The 16,948-nt window shown below is 51.1% G+C and overlaps 1 protein-coding gene across 1 annotated transcript in view; it reads left to right on the forward strand.

Moving 5' to 3' along the window:
• The first annotated feature begins 166 nt into the window (after positions 1 to 166).
• GNG7 (G protein subunit gamma 7) overlaps positions 167 to 16,948 on the forward strand; it is a 151,139-nt gene continuing 134,357 nt past the window's right edge. Inside the window, exon 1 of the mRNA XM_082456053.1 lies at positions 167 to 304. The gene's annotated coding sequence lies outside the window, so the exon portion shown is untranslated. The remainder of the gene's footprint in view (positions 305 to 16,948) is intronic.

Genomic DNA, 16,948 nt, shown 5'->3' on the forward strand with positions numbered 1-16,948 from the left:
CTGCGCGTTCTCCCCTTGCGGGTGGCCAGCAGCGGTGCCACTCAACGCTCCGCCTCCAGGCCCCGCCCACGCCCCACGCCCCACCCCCCTCCCCCAGGCGCAGCCTACCCCGCTGTCTGCCCTGCGCCCCGCCCCGAGCCCTGGCTCCCGCCGCCGGCTCCCGCGATTGGCTGCATTGGGCGCCAATGCCCGCCCCCTGCGAGCCGCCCCCGCCCCCGCGTAGGGGAGCGAGCGCTCGCGGGCCCGTGGTGGGTTCGGCTGCGCTGCGTGAGGGGCTGAGGCGGCTGTGGTGGCGCGAGCGCAGGTAAGGGCGCGTGCGGCCGCGATTTGGGCCAGGGTCTGCCGCCCCCGCCTCGAGTGCCAGGGGCAGGGCGCGGCCGGGGCGGAGGGGAGGCCCGGGAGGCCGCGGGTGGCGAGTCCTGGAACGGCTGCGGACGGAATCGGGGGTCGGCGTCTGTGAGGAGGGGCCGGGGATTCGGCTTAGGGGTTGGGGTCGGGGTTCCTGAAGGGGGTGCTGGGCCGGGGGTTTGGGGTGGAGTTGGGGGCTGGAGCTGGGGGTCGAGGTTAGGTGGGGAGGGGACTGCGATGGAGTTGGGGGTCCCGGTGGCCGAGGAGGGTGATCGAAGTACTCGGGGTCAGGGTGAGCTGGCACAGGGCCAGAGAGCAGAGTTTGGGGGAGCCGAGGGAAGAGGGGGTGTCAGGCTCCTTTCAGAAAGCTTCCGAGGGCTATCAGGAGAAATGGAGAGTTAGGAGTCTGTGAGTGATGAGAAAGGGGGGGGGGGAGGGAGGTGGCATAGAAGCTGAGAGACCCTCCCCGTTTTGCAGGAGGTTGATTATTCAGGAGGAAATGGGGGGATCTCGGTTAGAAGTCAGTTATGAGGACTGTGGAGGGGAATCCCCCCCACTTTGGCTAATCATCTGGTGTAGAAGGGGGCATGGGGCAGAAACCCCTTGGCAAGGCAGTGAGCTGCAGGAGATGGGCTTTGGACACACTTTGCAAGTTCTGTTTCTGGGAGGCAGGGTGCAAAGGGGAAGCAGAAAGGCTCGTGTTGGTGACCGAATTTTTCAGGAATTTGGGGGCTCAGGAGCCCAGAATCAAAGTGGGAGTTTTGGGGACAATGATATTGAAGGAAGTGGGTGGCACTTTTATTTTTCCTGGGGAGCGGGGGTTGCTCGGGGCTGGAAGGTGGGCGGTAGAAGACAGGCGTGATGAGCAGCAAAGAGCCTTCACCATTGCTAGGTGTCAGCGAGGCAAATGCCAAGTTCACAGACTTGTTCAGTCGCGTGCTGTGGTCTTGCACGGGTTGAGAGTGTAGCGGGCTCTGGAAGGTGGGCCTGTGTTCCCATGTCCACTCGGGCTGCTTGCTTGGCTGTGTCGCTTCTGGGGATTTAGTTTACTCCTCTGTAAAGTGGGAATAATAAAATAGGAGCAGGTACCTCACAGGATGGCTGCGAGGGTCAAATGAGGGGATGCGTGTACCTCGCACGCTCCTGGCACGTGGCGAGGGTACGTGCGCGTTGATAATGATGTTCTAAATTAAGGTTTTTTGGGGGGGAGGAAGGTGGGTGGGTAGAATTACTGGGTTGTCAGGGAGGGGAGGGAAGGAATCACTTGAAGCTTGACACCAGTCCCTCAATCTTAGGGTGCACATAAGAGTCCCCTCTGGAGCTTTAAAAAAGAATCTGCAAGAAATATTGTTTCTTCATATTATTAAAAATGAGGGGAAAACAACAACAAAAGCCAGATCTACCTGCATCTGCCTGGATTCTGAAGCTTTATCAAGGAACAAGCACATCTACTTAAGAGAAAGCTTCTCGGGTGGTTTTGATTAAGTGTACCCCACAGGAGCCATTCGGATGTGTGCCCTGAAGGGGACCACTGGGCCACGATTATATGAGCTTTACAGCTTGAGTTCACGTGATGGACCAGGGTCTTTCCCCTTGGCAGTGCTGACAAACATCGCACTGCTGGCATTGGGGCCGGGTCTGTGGGGGGCCATCCTGGGCACTGGGGGGTGTGGAGTAGCATCCCTGGCCCCATCCACTCGATGCCAGGACTCCTCCCCCGCCAGTGTGACAATGACAGATGTCCCCAGGTGTCACCCCCTGCCCCCAGGGAGCAGAATCACCCCTGGTGGAGACACCTTTCGGAAACAAAACTAAGTTATTTTCTCCTTTAAAGATCACACCTCGCCTTTGATCCTTAGGAAGTATGGCCATTCAGATTTGGGTTGGCTTTTATATCATCTCGTGTTCTGGTTTTGAGAGGAAAAAAAAAAATCACACCGCTTTTAGAGAATTTTAGAAATGCTGACTTCTTTCTAGGTGGGTCTTTTGTGTGGCTTTTGAACACTTATACTGATTTTGAATATAGGATTAATTGATTGGCTGCAGTCACTGAAAGATGCCTACATTTGCGATTTGTTTCCTTGGTTGTAACCTAGTGCAGGAGGCTTCTACAGGAGCTTGAGTTCTTCCAGTGGTTCTTGGTCTCCAACTGCAAATAATTGTGACTGATGCCATTGTTTTCTCCTCCATGTTTCATAAAGCCTGGGGCCCTATAGTTTGAAGGAAAAGACAACTGAATATGAATTACCCTGACGCACAGACAGTTCAGCTTCGTGGTTACTGAATGGAAGCATTTTTTTGGGTACACCCTGTTGTGATGTAAAAAGTGCCTTCTTCTCACCAAAGTGTTATTACAGGTTTTCTCATTTGCATCTGGAAACAAATAGTCGTCTTTAAAATTGTATTTCCTATGGCATTTGTGTTATTTTTTTTTGGCTGCGCCAAGGGGCATGCAGGATCTTAGGTCCCCAGCCAGGGATTGAACCCATGCCCCCTGCAGTGGAAGCACAGTCTTAACCACTGGACCGCCAGGGAAGTCCCAGGCATTTGTGTTCTTGAAGCTCCTGTGTAATTTCTTAGGGAAGCGTGGTTGGGCCCGGCCTCCATGACTTTGGAACTTTCAGGAGCTTTCTAGAGAGGACGGTACCCAGGACAGTTGCGTGATTGCTGGGTGTTGACACAAACTTCAACCCCTTCCATTGCTCCCCGCAGGCTGCTGTGTCTTCACAGCCCAAGGGTGATGGGCCGAGCCACGTCTTTGTTCTGGGAAGGTTTGTCTCCTGCAGGCCCCGTCCTTGACGATGTCAAGGTTTGCCGTGTTCAATGCTCATTTCAGCAGCTCTGGACCTCGCTTTTCACCGCTTCTCTCTTGTGCTGCCCTTGGGCATGGCCTCTCCCTCTCTCTCTTCAGGGTCTAGAGAAAAGTGTTCATTCCATATGTCACCCAGGAGACCTCAGAGACCAGACTGGGTCACTGAAAAGGTGGGTGACTTGTCCCAGGCACTCACATCCCACCCCCTCCTTGTCCACGCTGTGACGTTGCATCTTAGCCTGCCAGCTGGTGGATAGGGGGGCTTGTGGGCAGCTCTGAGACTCTAACAGAAACAGTACCAGTTCTCCCTGAAAACCTTGCAAAGGGGAAAAATCTTACTTTTTTATTTTTTAAATTGAGGTACAATTGCCATTTCATAAAACTCAGCCACTTTAGCACACAGTTCAGTTTTTTCGTACGTTTATCGAGTTGTGCGACAATCTCTATAAACCCGTCTTAGAACCTTCCATCACCTCAGTAAGATCTCCATCCCCATGAGCAATCACCCTGATCCCCCCTCCCCAGCTGACAACCAGGAACCCACTCTCTGACTCTGTGGATCTGCCTGTTCTGGACGTTTCCCATCAGTGGAATCACACCCTGTGTGTCCTCCTGCGTCTGGCTTCTTTCACTGAGCATCGTGTCCTCAGGGTCCGTCCATGTGGTAGCGAGTGTCAGGGCTTCTCTCCTTTCGTGGCTGAGTGACGTTCCTGTGTGTGGAGGGACACGTGTTTATCTGTTCACCTGTCGGTGGACATCTCGGCTGCTCCCACATTTTGGCAGTGAAGGATCGTGCTGCTATGTAAATGGCTTTTTTCCTGGGCATTTGACAGCCCACTAAACTGAAGCTCAGAGGTTGGGGGTGGTCGTTTGGGCATCAGCCCCCTCCCCCCCCCGGATCTGCCTTTCTCTCTCCCCTCTGTGTTTCTTCCCCCCTTGAGTTAAGTGTTTCCCCGTCTCTTGATCAGAACATCGCAGCTGGCAGATCAGCCTCTGGTCTCTCCTGCTCTGATGGGTTGAGCCCCCCCATGACCAGAATCTTCTCTCTAAAGCTGAGATTGGCTTTTCATTTCCCCGCCACCTTCACCAGCTCATTACCCACTCGACAAAATCGAGATTGCTCCCTTGGCCCTTGGTGGCACCGGGAAGTTGGACCCACCCCACCTTCAGAGTGACCTTCACTTGGCCTCCAGTTACCACCCCTCCCGCTCCTCCTGGCCGCCCGCCCAGCTCAGGCCCCCCAGCTTTCCTGGATGGTGCAGTTTGCTGTCTCCTTTGTCTGAAACCTTCCTTCCTTCCTTCCTTCCTCTCCCCAACAAAGGCTGGTTGTGTGCCTATTTTAAGCTTCAGACCGGGTGCCAGGCTCCGGGAGCACCACGTGAATGGGACGCTTGTGTGCGTGTGGGGGGCAGCGTAGAGACGGGGCCCCGGGGCCTTTCTGTCCCTGGCCCGGCTCTCTAAGTTGGGGTCCCTGGGGGTGGCGGAGATGGGGGCCCAGGCCTGTGTGTTCCATGAGCTCCCCAGGTACGCGGCGACAGGAAGAGAAGTCTCTTGGGCGGCGGAGAGGTGGGGATGACACCTGTGCATGAGATGTCAGGGGCAGAGGCCAGAGAGAAGGTTTGCACCGAGAAGTTTGCCAGGGGGCAGGTGGGAGGAGCACAGCCGTCACGGGCAGGGTCTCCCCCCTCCCTGGGCACCCTGGACCCTGGGGCTGGTCATCCTCTATCTGGGGCCATCCTGGGCACCGTGGCTGTGGAGCACCTCTCCGGCCTCCACCCTCTCGATGCCGGGATGCAGTGCCGAGGGAGAGAAACCGATTTGTAGAAGTTGCTCCCCTTTTTGGAATTTCTGAAAATTAACTGTTTGGAGATGATAAAAGACAAAAAGGTGACCCATCTTTGCAGTATGTCAATTAGTTTGCTTTTCATGACTGTGGGTGTGCATGGGTGTGTGCACGTGAGTTTCCGCAGCTCTTTGCTAACATGATGAGGTGCCGGGCGAGGGGCCAGGTGAATCTGGGGTGCAAATTAATTTGAAACCTGCCCGCCAGCTCTGCTTTGCGACAGTTACCACTGATCATATCTTTTGTCCTTGGTTGTCAAGGCCATGACCCCTGCCTTCTTAAGAAGCTCCTTAATTTGTTGGACAAAAAAGTCAAGAAAAATCAAAAGCAGGAGATGAATCCAGCCAAGTCCGTGCAGCTCCCGTGCTGGAGCAGACAGGCTGTGGCTGGGAGGGTCAGAATAAGGCCCCGGCCCTACCAGCCTTGTCTTTGCCTACTGGTGTGACTTTCCTGGGGCCCCCGTAACAAAGCGCCACAGACCAGGTGGCCTGAAGCAACAGAAATCTGTCTTTTCCCAGTCCTGGAGGCCAGAAGTCTGAAATCAGTGTGGGTCAAGCCACACTTCCCCTGGGGGCTCCAGGGCAGGGTCCTTCCTGCCTCTTCCGGCTTCTGGAAGGTGGTAGTTTCCAGCAACTCTTGGTGCTGCGTGGCTTGTGGATGCATCACTCCGGTCTCAGTCTCGGTCATCACGTGGCCATCACACTTGTGTGTCTGTCAAAGGAAACCCAGAGCTGGAGAGTAGTTAGAACAGTAAAAACAGACTTTACCCTGAAACGATTGCAACGGGGAAAAGAAACCTCAGTGTAGAACTAGGCTCCACTCTGAATACAGCACGGACAAACGGGGACGCATAGCCGAGGAGCAGGTGGGGGTCTGTGGATGGAAAATTGCCAAGAGGAAACATAAGGGGAGATTCTGGTTAAAGGGACCTCTGAGGATTCCGGGTGTGGGTGGCCGGATCAAACGTCACCTGGGGGAGGGGCTGAGGAGCCCGAGGAGGTATTGGGAGTTATCAGATGTGGAGGCTGGGGGAGTCTCAATCAACCAACCTAGCAGGATCCTTGTTAAAACTGGACGATGCAGAGATGAACACGGGAACCCAAACGTCGAGGTCCCATTGACAAGTTCAAGGTAGCCTGAGTAGAATCGGGTCAAGGAGAGCATCTTTATCAAGTCTCACACGTGTCCACATTTCCCTCTTCTGAGGACACCAGTCGTTGGCTTAGGCCACCCTACTCTGTGTGACCTCACTTTAGCTCGATGACACCCACAAAGATGCCATTTCCAAATCAGGTCCCATTCCCAGCTACCAGGCTTAGGAAGCGCACGTATCTCTGGGGAGGGACACTGCACCCCACGCCACCTAGAAAGGGGTCACCCTCGTGGGGTGAGAGTCAGCTTTTGTGGGGCCCTGTGGTCCTAGTTTCTAAATGCCCTTTTCCCCTCTCCCCCCATTCCCTCTCTCTCAACACCGGAAAAGTCAACATTTGCACCATCTGACAGAAAATGGAGAACTCGGGGCCTGACTGGGCCCCTGGGAGGAAGCGGGAGTTTTCAAGTTCACGGGGACAGGAGCGTGGAGGAGGTCACAGGTTACCTCGCAGCCCCGGGGAAGCTCTTGGTTATTTGTCATCTGTAGGACGGGGCAGGAACACCCTCCTTGGCCACTTCCAGGTTGTGCAGATCCAGTGAGGCACCTCTGGAGGAGGTGGTGGGAATTTTCTGTAAACATGAGGTGTTCTTGTTATTAACGTGATGGGTTTGATTAAGGCAGGGTTTCTCCTCCTCGGCAGTGTGGACACTGGGGGTCCATCCGGTCATCCTCTCTGGGGGGCTGTCCTGGGCACTGTGGGGTGTGGAGCGGTCTCCCTGGACCGCACCCACTCGATGCCAGGAGCCCCCAGTCCTGATAACCACAGATGCCCGAGACATGGCCCAGTGTCCCCTGAGGGGGCAGAGTCACCCACAGATGGGAACCATTGGGCTGAACTATGTCTAATAAGATTTTACGATTCTATGATTGCACTAAAGTAAAAAGATACTTTTTAAAAAAAAATTTTTAATTTTAAATTTTATTTTTATTTATTTATTTTTGGTCGCATTGGGTCTTCGCTGCTGAGCACGGACTTTCTCTTGTTGCAGCGAGCGGGGGCTACTCTTTGTTGTGGTGTGTGGGTTTCTCATCGTGGTGGCTTCTCTTGTTGCAGAGCACGGGCTCTAGGCGCACGGGCTTCAGTAGTTGTGGCACATGGACTCAGTAGTTGTGGCTCAAGGGCTCTAGAGTGCAGCCTCAGTAGTTGTGGCGCACGGGCTTAGCTGCTCCACGGCATGTGGGATCTTCCCGGACCAGGGCTTGAACCCGTGTCCCCTGCATTGGCAGGTGGATTCTTAATCACTGCGCCACCAGGGAAGTCCCCAAAGATACTTTTTTTAATAGACTTTTTTTTTTTCTTATTTCTTTTTGTTTTCTGTTTTTATTTTTTGGCTGTGCCGCACAGCATGTGGGATCTTAGTTTCCAGATCAGGGATCGAACCAGCACTGGAAGTGAGGAGTCTTAACCACTGGACTGCCACGGAAGTCCTTTAATAGACTTTTATTTTTTTTTAGAGCAGTTTTAGGTTCACAGCAAAACTGAGTAGAAGGTACAGAGGTTTCCCGTACGCCCCTGCCCGCCATGTGGACACAGCCTCCCCCATCATCACCGTCCCCCACCAGTGGGACATTCGTTATAATCGAGAAGCCTACATGGACCTGTCACTATCACCCAGCGTCTGTAGTTGACCTGAGGGTTCCCACTTGGTCTTGTATGTTCTGCGGGTTGAGACAGACGTATACGGACACGTATGCACCTTGACAGTACCGTGCGGGATAGCTTCACTGCCCTAAAAATCCTCTGCTCTGCCAGTTCATCCTCCCTCCCCGTTATTTTGTTTTTATGGGCAAGGAGCTAAGAACAGCTTAGTAACCTTGAGTGCCCGTAGGGACAGGTTTAATTCTGTAGTGTACGGAGTTTTATATGAATTACTCCTCCATGTTCTCCACTCCAAAAAGCCATGCTGTCCAAACAGAAACAGGATTTGAGCCTCAGATGTAATTGTATTTTTTAATTTTTTTTTTTTGGCTGCGTTGGGTCTTTGTTGCTCCACGCGGGCTTTCTCTAGTTGCGGTGAGCGGGGGCTGCTCTTCGTTGTGGTGTGTGAGCTTCTCATTGCTCTGGCTTCTCCTGTTGCGGAGCATGGGCTGTAAGCGTGTGGGCTTCAGTAGTTGTAGCATGCGGGCTCAGTAGTTGTGGCTCGCAGGCCCTAGAGCGCATGGGCTTCAGTAGTTGTGGCGCATGGGCTTAGTTGCTCCTCGGCATGTGGGATCTTCCCGGACCAGGGCTCGAACCCGTGTCCCCTGCATTGGCGGGTAGATTCTTAACCACTGTGCCACCAGGGAAGTCCCTATTTTTTAATATTTTAAAATTTTATTTTATTGAAGTATAGTTGATTTACAATGTTGTGTTAATTTCTGCTGTACAGCAAAGTGACAGTTATACACATATATACATTCTTTTTTTTTTTTTTTTAAATTTTCTTTTCTGTTACGGTTTATCCCAGGAGTTTGGATATAGTTCCCTGTGCTCTACAGTAGGACCTTGTTGTTTATCCATTCTAAATGTAATAGTTTGCATCTACTAACCCCAAACTCCCATTCCATCCCTTTCTCTCCCCTGCTCCCCCTTGGCAACCACAAGTCTGTTCTCTATGCCTGTGAATCTGTTTCTGTTTCATGGATAGGATCATTTGTGCCATATTTTAGATTCCACATATAAGTGCTATCATATGGTATTTGTGTTTCTTTTTCTAACTTACTTCACTTAGTATGATAATCTCTAGTTGTATCAATGTTGCTGCAAATGGCATTATTTTGTCCTTTTTTATGGCTGAGTAGTATTCTATTGTATATATGTACCACATCTTCTTTATGCATTCATCTGTCCATGGACAGATTGTTTAGGTTGTTTCCGTGTCTCAGCTATTGTGAATAGTGCTGCTATGAACATAGGGGTGCATGTATCTTTTTGAATTAGAGTTTTCTCCAGATATATGCCCACTTGGTGGGTCGTTTTTAGAGCTACTGAAATATCTGCAGGTTGAAAATGTGGATTGAGAATCAGAGCATCTTGGAAAGTCAGTTTTGGAAGGACCCCGAGATTGTCCAGTCCAGGGGGCGGCGTGGCTTATGGTCCAAATCCTCCATCGCCATCTATTTTTGTAAGGCCCCTGAGCTAACAATGGTTTTTCTGTTTGCTTGTTTTTTGTTTCGGCCTTGCCTCGTGGCTTGCGGGATCTTAGTTCCCCAATCAGGGATTGAACCCAGACCCTCGGCAGTGAAAGCACTGAGCTCTAACCACTGGACCGCCAGGGAATGGGCCACCAGGGAATTCCCAGAATGGTTTTTACGTTTTTCTTTTTCTTTTTAATTGGGATATAGTTGCTTTACAACGTTGTATTAGTTTCTGCTGTACAATGAAGTGAATCAGCTATATGTATACATATATCCCCGCCCTCTTGGACCTCCCTCCCACCCCCCATCCCACCCATCTAGGTCAGCACAGAGCACAGAGCTGAGCTCCTTGTGCTCTACAGCAGGTTAGCACCAGCTACCCGTTTTGCACAAGGCAGTGCACATACGTCAATCCCAGTGTCCCAATTCATCTCCCTCCCCCGGCCCCCCGCTGTGTCTACACGTCAGTTCTCTATGTCTGCGCCTCTATTCCTGCCCTTCAAACAGGTTCATCTGTACCATTTTTAAATGGTTGAAAAAAGTCAAACGAAGCCTGATATGTCATGACGCATGAAAATTACAGAGTTCACATTTCAGTGTCCAGAAGCAAAGTCTTATTGGCACAGATCCACATGCATCCGTTCACGTGTTGCTCATGGCGGCTTTCCCACCACACACGAGATGCTAAGGCTCACAAAGCAGAAAATATTGATTCTTTGGCCCCTTCTAGGAAAAGTCTGGCCACCCCTCTAGTCCAACTTGTGTGATTTACAGGTGGCGAGACTGAGGCCCAGCGGTTTCACGGGTTCATGGCAATGCCGGGACTTGAACTTGGGGTTTCATAGCTTTTATGGTTTCATTTAAGCTCTAGTATTGGGAGAGCAAATAATACTTGACTTCTGAGACGTTGCCTCTGATGCTGCCTAGTTAGGAGCTTGGATTCCCATAGCATTCTGGGTGAGCGGGGGTTAATGATTTGGGAACAACTGTATGGAATGATTATATTTCCTGTAGCATTGTGCCCTACTGAGATGGATCACTGATTTTCTGTAGTGTCACGAGACGTGAGGGACACGCGTCTTAGAAATAACAGGCTCTTAGATTTAAAGAACCGTGGCCTCTGATAGCTCAATAATAGGTCGGATTTTAAGACATCAGTTATGTTTATTATAACATTACTTAAAAATGTATAAACATCAAACTTTGTATATAAATGTCTGTGCTCATAGCTTTTACATAATGAACTGAAAAAAAGCATGTAAAGTAAATGAAAACAAAATAGTAACACAGTGAAGTAATGGGCATCCAAATGAATATTCAGACAAACCCTTGTAATGTCAGGCGATCGGTGTTTTTTAGGAAGATGTTCCAAGAGCCACAGTTTGCCACGCAAAGCGTCCCAGAGCAGAGCGAGCTTGGAAAAGGCCAGGTTGCTGTGAAAACTGAGGCTCCCTTCCCTGGGCTGGGGCTCCTCGCTCAGCACCTGCTGAACTTAGCACTGCCTCTCTGTTTAGGTTGAGAAACTGACAGATTAGTTCTTCCAGGCTGACTTGTAAATATTTGAGGCAGGAGCTGAGAAATGGAATTTTTTTTCCCCTTCAAATTGCTACTTAATGAAATGCAGAGCTGTTCTTTTTTTCTTTTTTTTTCAGAGTTGTGTTTGACTTGAATGACTGACAGCAGGAGGTGACGGGAGGAAGCTGGGCTGGTGGGGCTTTGGGGAGGAGCTGGGCGGTTTTTATTGTTTAAAAAAATAGATCGGCTCCGTTCTGTCTCTCTGTCTCTCTTTCCGTCTCTGTCTCTCTCTCTGTCTGTCTCTCTCCTTCTGTCTCTGTCTTTCTTTCTCTCTGTCTCTCTCTTTTTCTGTCTCTGTCTCTCCCTCTGTCTCTGTCTCTCTCTGTCTCATTCTATCTCTCTCTCTCTCTGTCTCTTTTTCTCTGTCTCTTTTTTTAAAAAAAATTAATTATTAATTAATTTATTTTTGGCTGTGTTGGGTCTTCGTTTCTGTGCAAGGGCTTTCTCTAGTTGCGGCAAGTGGGGGCCACTCTTCAACGCGGTGCGCGGGCCTCTCACTATCGCGGCCTCTCTTGTTGCGGAGCACAGGCTCCAGACGCGCAGGCTCAGTAATTGTGGCTCACGGGCTCAGCTGCTCCGCGGCATGTGGGATCTTCCCAGACCAGGGCTCGAACCCGTGTCCCCTGCATCGGCAGGCAGATTCTTAACCACTGCGCCACCGGGGAAGCCCTCTCTCTGTCTCTCTTTCTCTCATCAGACGGTTCCAGGAGCTTCTCAGGGGCTGTGTAAAGAAAACAAAGCATGTCCAGTGATGTTCACAAACCTCACATGTGTGTGCAGTTTGGGGCCATGAAGGACAGGGGACCAGGGTTCTGGAACCTCGGGTTCCAGTCTCAGCTCCATTTCTTTTTTTTTTTTTTTAAATATTTCTGTATTTATTTGTTGTGCCGGGTCTTAGTTGCTGCATGTGGGCTCCTTAGTTGTGGCATGAGAACTGTTAGTTGCGGCATGCATGTGGAATCTAGTTCCCTGGCCAGGGATCGAATCCAGACCCCCTGCATTGGGAGCGCAGAGTCTTAGCCACTGCGCCACCAGAGAAGTCCCTCAGCTCCATTTCTTATTTCCAAATTGTCAAAGTCCCCCGTCCTCTGGGCCTCCGCTTCCCTCACTGTGAAATGGGGCATAGGATAAGCTGATGCCCATGCCCATCGCTCCGGGTACCACAGCCAGCACCCCACATGTCGTCTCTAAGAAGGATAGAGGGTTGCATTCCGAGATCTGCTTTTTTTTTTTTTTAATTTTATTGAAGTATAGCTGATTTACAATGTTGTGTTAATTTCTGCTGTATAGCAAAGTGATTCAGTTATACATATATACTCTTTTTCATATTCTTTTCCATTATAGATTATTACAAGATATTGAATATAGTTAGTTCCCTGTGCTCTATAGTAAGACCTTGTTGTTTATCCATCCTATATATAATAGGTTCATCTGGTAATCCCAAACTCCCTGTTTCTTTTTTTTTTTTTTTTAAGAATTATTTATTTATTTATTTTTGGCTGTGTTGGGTCTTCGTATCTGTGCGAGGGCTTTCTCTAGTTGTGGCAAGCGGGGGCCACTCTTCATCGTGGTGCGCGGGCCTCTCACTATCGCGGCCTCTCTTGTTGCGGAGCACAGGCTCCAGACGCGCAGGCTCAGTAGCTGTGGCTCACGAGCCCAGTTGCTCCGCGGCATGTGGGATCTTCCCAGACCAGGGCTTGAACCCGTGTCCCCTGCATTGGCAGGCAGATTCTCAACCACTGCGCCACCAGGGAAGCCCCCTGTTTCTTTTTAATTAACTTTTTTATTTTGGACTAATTTCAGGTGTCCAGAAAAGTCACAGAGGTAGTACAGAGAGTCCCGTGTACCCCTCACCCAACCTTTACCACCACCAGCATCCTGCCTTCCAGGGGTGCCTTTGCCACCCTAGGAAATCAGCATGGGTGCATCACCATTGACTCAAGCCTGTACTGAGTTTGGATTCCACTAGCTTCCCCTGATGTCCTTTTCTGCCCCAGGGCCCCCTCCAGGATCCCACATGACATTTAGTCGTCACGTCTTCTTAGCCCCTCTGAGCGGTGACAGTTTCTCTAACTTTCCTTGTCTTTCATGCCTGGACAGCTGTGAGGAGGACGGGTCAGGAGTTTTGCAAGATGCCCCTCGGTGTGGGTTAGTTTAATGTTTTTCTCGTGATTAGATTGAGGTTACAGATTTGGGGAAGAACCCACAGCTGAGTGACTTCTCGTCCCGTCCCAGGGGTGCCTGACACCCACGTGGCATCACCCAGATGTTAACCTTGAACACCTGCCCCAGGCAGTATTTGCCCCTTCAGGTATGCAGAGGCCCGGATTAGTCTCCTCCCTGCCCCCCACCCCACCCCCGCCACCAGAACTGTTCCCGACCGACGCCAGATTCTCCATCCTCTGTGCTGTGAACTTTGCCTTGCATCTTTGCAACGCGATGTCAGCTTTCTCCTGGTTCGATCATACCCAACGAAGGCTGTGCTCCTGGAAGTGACTTTGGAGAGTTGAAAACTCATTGTCTTGCATATTGTGGCCGCAGACACTGCTGGGTGTTGGGGAGAAACGGGGTGTTGGGGAGAAACGTCTTCATCCTACTGTGAGACACATGGGTCCCACCCATCCCAAATCCATGCATCGGTGGTGGGGGGACTTGGACGGGTCCCCCTGCTGGTGACTGAAATCCCAGCGGAAGCCAGCCCCGCCTGAGTGTTCTGGCCCAGCTTTGCATAGGTGCCACGTTCTGATCAAAGGAGGGGGAGTTTTGAAACCCCGGGGTAGAGGGTTTTTTTTTTTTTTAATATGTATTTATTTATTTACTTATTCATTTTGGCTACGCTGGGTCTTAGTTGTGGCATGTGTATCTTTAGTTGCTGCCTGTGGACTTCTTAGTTGCGGCATGCGGGATCTAGCTCCCCGACCAGGGATCGAACCGGGGCCCCCTGTGTTGGGAGTGTGGAGTCCCACCCCCTGGACCCCCAGGGATGCCCCCGAAACCCCGGGGGAGAGTTTTGGCACAGACGGCCTGAGGCTGGGAAGCCTCCCGAGGGCGCTGCTGCCCCTGCCCTCCCGCCCGAGTCCCTGCCTCCGAGCAGCGCCCTGGGTGCTGGCTCACACATTGGAGGAGCATCTGGCCAAAGCAGAGGGTTGCTGGAAAGCAGCCTGCTTTGTGGGGAGATGTTTGGTGTGTCCTTTAAAAGTGAAACTGGGCACCCCTGGGAGATGTCTGGGAGAAAGTGGGCAGGAGTTGCCCCCGCTCTGGGACCTGGGACGGTGAATGGGACCCTTTGTTGCTCTGAAGCCTTTTCTTCAGTGGCTTCTTTACTCAGCCATCAACGTCGTGATGGTGCCAGGGGCGGGTGTAGGGACCATCCCCTGCATGTTTCCTGCTGCCCCAGGGGAGGGCCCTGCCAGTCATGGTAGTTTCTGGGGATCAATAAATAAATCAGTTTATCACATGACAGACACCATCCCCCTTCCTTCTCCCCTTCCCCCCCACCGCCCATCTCTGCTCAGCACTGCGTGACCATCCTAACTCACCTCCCTGCGTCCACTTCCGCCCACTCTGATTTGTTTTGTTTTGTTTTTTTCATCGTGGTGAGTTATACGTCGCTTTAAATTCACCACTTTAACCGTTTTTAGTGTACAGCTCAGCAGCATTAAGTACATTCACGCCGTTGTGCGACCACTGCCCCCCTCCCGCCCCCGCATCCATCCTGCACCTTTTCATCTTGTGAATTTGAAACTGTCCCGGTTAAACACTCCCCTATCCCCCTCCCCAGCCCCTGACAACCAGGAACCCACTCTCTGACTCTGTGGATCTGCCTGTTCTGGACGTTTCCCATCAATGGAATCACACACTGTGTGTCCTTCTGTGTCTGGCTTCTGTCACTGAGCATCGTGTTCTCAGGGTCCGTCCACGTTCATATTTTACAGCAGAATAGTATTCCTTTGTACGCATCTGTCACGTTGTTTTGATGCATTCATCTATCAATGGGCACTGAGGTGTTTCCACTTCTCGGTTGCTGTGACTCGGGCTGCAGTGAACGTTTGTCTGCAGGGTTTTGTGTGGATGGCTGTTTTCAGTCCTCTCGGGTGGATACCCAGGAGTGGCATCGCGGGGCCCATCATCTATTTTTAAACCTCTAGATTGTTTGTGCTTGTCTGCCTGGTGGGATTTTCATCCATTTGCTGCTTCTCTCGCATCTCAGCCCTGGGGGCTTTGGCAGGATTTGAGTTCTTCTGGCTGATGCCATTCACCACTCCCCGCCTTCATCCTTGTTCCTGTACAGCCAGCCTGGGGCAGCTTTCTCTGCACTGTTGATTTGTCTCCCTCCTGCCTCTGGGGTCGCACTCCTGCTTCCTTCCCCTGGCCTGGAATGCCCTCTGCTCTCTGTTCTGACAAACGCCACCTCCTTGCTGTCAGCCTGCCCCTCCTACGGCCCCCTCTTCCCCGTGCCTGGCTTCAACTTACTCCTGTGTCCAGTGATGCCACCCCGAACCCACCGGACTCCCAGCCACCTCCCCTCTGCAGTCGCCGGGGGACCTCACCCAGTTTTCTTTAGCCTGAGCTTCAGTGTTTGGTTGGTTGGTTGGTTTTATCTATAAAGGAGGCTCCTGCCTCAAGGGCGGTCAAGCAGACCACACAGAATGTTATGTCTAGTAGCCAGCAAGGATTAAATGTGCAGAAAAAAATGGGCTTTTCTTTCAGACAAAAGCATGGAGGAGTGAAAAAAGCAGAAGCAAGCTGTGATAGAGTGATGGCCCCAAGGACATCCCCGTTCTGGTCCTGGGGCCTGTGGACATGTCACCTCATGGGGCAGAGGAGACTTTGCGGGTGGGATTAAGTTAAGGCCCCTGAGACGGGGATGACCCTGGATTCCTGGTGGGCCCAGCGTCATCCCAGGGTCCTTATAAGAGGGAGGCAGGAGGGTCAGAGGCAGAGAGACGGGAGAGGCTGCGCTGCTGGCTGTGAGGATGCAGGAGGGGCCGCGAGCCAGGGATGCGGCGCCTCTAGAAGCTGGAAAAGGCGGGAACCGATGCTCCCCTGGAGCCTCCGGAAGGACCAGTCCTGCCCACGCCTGGATTTGGCCCCGTGAGGCCCAAGTCACACTCCTGGCCCCCAGAACCATGAGAGAATCAATGTGTGTGTGGGGGTTTTTTTTTTTAACATCTTTATTGGAGTATAATTACCTTACATTGTTGTGTTAGTTGCTGTTGTATAACAAAGTGAATCAGCTATATGTATACGTATAACCCCATATCCCCTCCCTCTTGCGTCTCCCTCCCACCCTCCTTATCCCACCCCTCTAGGTGGTCACAAAGCATGAGTGGGTCTCCCTGTGCTATGCGGCTGCTTCCCACTAGCTATCTATTTTACATTTGGTAGTGTATATATGTCCATGTCACTCTCTCACTTCGTCCCAGCTTACCTTTCCCCCTCCCCATGTCCTCAAGTCCATTCTCTACGTCTGCGTCTTTATTGCTGACCTGCCCCTAGGTTCTCCAGAACCTTTTTTTTTTTTTAGATTCCACATACATGTGTTAGCATTACGGCATTTGTTTTTCTCTTTCTGACTTACTTCACTCTGTATGACAGTCTCTAGGTCCATCCACCTCACTACAAATAACTCAATTTCGTTTCTTTTTATGGCTGAGTAATATTCCATTGTATATATGTACCACATCTTCTTTATCCATTCATCTGTCGGTAGACACTTAGGTTGCTTCCATGTCCTGGCTATTGTAAATAGAGCTGCAATGAACATTGTGGTACATGACTCTTTTGGAATTATGGTTTTCTCAGGGTATATGCCCAATAGTGGGACTGCTGGGTCATATGGTAGTTCTATTTTTAGTTTTTTAAGGAACCTCCATACTGTTCTCCATAGTGGCTGTATCAATTTACATTCCCACCAACAGTGCAAGAGTGTTCCCTTTTCTCCACACCCTCTCCAGCATTTATTGTTTGTAGATTTTGATGATGGCCATTCTGACCGGTGTGAGGTGATACCTCACTGTAGTTTTGATTTGCATTTCTCTAATGATTAGTGATGTTGAGCATCCTTTCATGTGTTTGTAGGTAATGTGTATATCTTCTT

The sequence above is a fragment of the Balaenoptera physalus genome, assembly GCF_965194825.1.
Source record: "Balaenoptera physalus genome assembly, chromosome: 3".
In the NCBI taxonomy this organism is placed as follows: Eukaryota; Metazoa; Chordata; class Mammalia; order Artiodactyla; family Balaenopteridae; genus Balaenoptera; species Balaenoptera physalus.